This window comes from Punica granatum, chromosome 6 (assembly GCF_007655135.1).
Source record: "Punica granatum isolate Tunisia-2019 chromosome 6, ASM765513v2, whole genome shotgun sequence".
NCBI lineage: Eukaryota > Viridiplantae > Streptophyta > Magnoliopsida > Myrtales > Lythraceae > Punica > Punica granatum.
The window spans coordinates 3,332,786-3,335,932 of NC_045132.1; positions in this window are offsets into that span (position 1 = coordinate 3,332,786).

Consider the following 3,147-nt stretch of genomic DNA (forward strand, 5'->3'; position numbering starts at 1 on the left):
TTCCAGTGAATTTTGAATTCTTACCATCATATGAATCATGCACAACACCCCGTGATTTAACACTTGTAATTCTCTCTTTCGGCATGAGAATGTTCTGTTTGTCTCCATTACGAGGCTGAAGAGCCTTTGACTTGGTCTAATTAGACATCATCCTGTGACGTACGGTTTGGTCGACTCCACATTTTTAAGTGTGGTTTATTTGTTACAATTATTAAATTGTTAATTATATACCCAAATAAAAATATAGTAACATCGTATTTGTTTACAATAGCACCTCAAGCATAAACTTCTTTACATATATGTGTGCAACTTCTTTACATATATGTGTGCAATTATACATCTTTGATCCCTTCAATAGAAGATGCTTTTCCTGATAAACACATATTACATTTCACCGTTGGATAAACACGGTATCCATGCCTGCTGTCATTTTACCAATCTATCAGACTGAGTCCCATAGATCACCGAATTAATAGCTCACGATAGCTCCTATTTGACGAGGCTCATATTGTTAGAAGCATATATCAAATGTGTATGGCCAGCGCAATAACAAAAGTTTCGTAAGGGGACTGAAGCATATTATCACGAGACGAAAATACTTTCCAAAAATCTCCGAAGATTCAAATTGATTTATAAAAAATATATAGGTTTTTTGGTATGTCGAGTTATAGATTTTCTATCTTATCTTTGTTAAGTTATAGTCATATCCTTTACTCCCGTGGAATAAGCGAGTTTTACCCGATGAAGGCGCGGGTGAGGAGGGTTATGTCAGTCGGTGAGACATCAGCGCTTTATATAATAAGACACCGTTGTGTGCACCCAGGCCTCCTAGGAGGCACTGCAGGCGACATGGGTGCCTGCAACAGGAGCTCCTACTCGAAATTGGCTTAGACCGATGCAAGATCGAGGAGAAGCTGTCATTGCGGCGCCTGACATCGGCTGGAGTGCCTCCAAAGGGACCAGGATGTGCACCGCCATCACCCTACGCTTGGACATAGCATATGCGATTCCTCTACCACAGCATCCACGATACCTGCCGGCTAAAGGCCTCATTCATGGCAGTAGATATAGGATCACCGAGTCGGAACAACTCAACATTTATGTTGTTTAACGTCTCTCTCTCTCTCTCTCTATATATATATATATATATATATTTATCAATATAATAATGCTCATTAAATTTAAAAATCATATCTCTCGATATACTGGGAAACGATCTGATACAAAATCAGTTTTATATCACAAATACAAAGCGCTCCAGGATCGAGTTCGATGCTATCTTATTCATAATATTCTACTTCTTAATTCATCAAACAACTGTCTTGGTCATTTTATTTCTATCCATTGCTGAATGTCTTATTCGTAATATCTATTTCCTAACTTATCAATGTTTTCTTTTCGTCATCCCACTCATTGAGGAATTGCAGGGCGAAACTATAAAACAAAGTTTAAGACCGAAAAAAAGAGAAAAAAAAACTTTAAAAAAAAAGAGTTTAATCTTCAATTTTGGGCCTAATATGGGCCACAACAGCCCATTCGTGAAAAGACCAGGCCCAAAAAGCAAACGCATATTATAATATAATATAATATAATAATCTAAAAAATGATTGGAGAATGAGTAACTCTGCGACGCCAATGCGTTGATATGCTTGTAATTTACATAATATTTAGTTACTTTACTACAGTAATTAGTAAATTATTTTGCATGCGTTGTAACATCACTTTAGACCTTCCCTCGTATCATACCATTTAATTATCACACCCTATTCAAACAATTGTAACGTGAAATTTTTAAAAACGCAGACTAGATTGAGGCGATTTATGATACATTTCTTGGGGGGTGGTGGTAAAAATTGGAGTGGTGCTTAAATTAATTCTGGTTCAACAATTGAGTTGGTCCTGAGACAACAGGATGCTTCTTAAATATTCAAACTCATCCATATCCATATTATATATTAGTAAAATTGACTCCTATAACAATAAATGCTTCCTCGTTAATGAAATACAATTATTAAAATAATTTATTTAAAAGAATAAGAGAGATATTTAAATAATTCATATATCTCATGTCATTTCTTATTATAATATGTGAACTTATTGTAATATAAAATAAAATAAATATTTGAAATAAAAATGTCGTAAAACTTCATATGTAAAAAATGAATAATCAAATTTGTATAAATATTTCAATATAATGATTAAATAAATACACAATAATTGAGACCACCAGTTGAAAATATTTATTAAACCATCTAAAGTTAGTCTAAATTTATTAATTACTCATTGTATGAAACTTAATGTTAACATTAAAAATATTTTATCGTGTTAAGAACTATATTTTCTGAAGATCATACTAATTGTTATAAGAAAGAATATGTCTATGTGCATACTAAAATGGGCATATATATATATATATGATGCAAATAATATAAACGCTACAAAGAAATTAAATTATTATATATAGAATTTATAAAATTGTTATTATCTAATAAAAGAAAATATTTATGACATAACACTATAAATTTAAGCTCACACATAAGATTAAAAATATTAAGAATAGGGATCTTCTAAACAATGTTTTATAAAAAGACAAAATAATTTTTTATCCAAATAACAAAACTTATTATGTACGACAAATCTATATTAACAATTAGCATAAAGATGTGACACAAACTATTTGAAATAATCAGTTTTTAATTATTATTATAATAATTAACATACTCTAATTTTATAAAAAAAATTACTAAAGATTATTGTTCGCAATTTAAAATTAATAATAAAATATTATTTTTTTAATAAGAAAATTGGGGTTTCAAATGTAAATAATTACAATAATGAATGATTTAAAGATATATGAAAATAATCTCGTGTAACACACGGGGCAAAAAAAATTAGTATATAGTAAAATTGATTCCACTTTGCATTAAATATGGCCATAATTATTAGAATTAAAATGGTCAATTTATAATTATATAACAATGAAATATTGGATATTGTTGTGTAACTTATATACTGAACCACAATTAATTGATCATCTATGGGAGTAAATAATAAACTATTGGCATGTGAAAAAATTAAAATATATGAAATTGAGTATAAAAATGTACATATCAAATTTTTAAGAGAAATTAAAAGAAATACTGAATA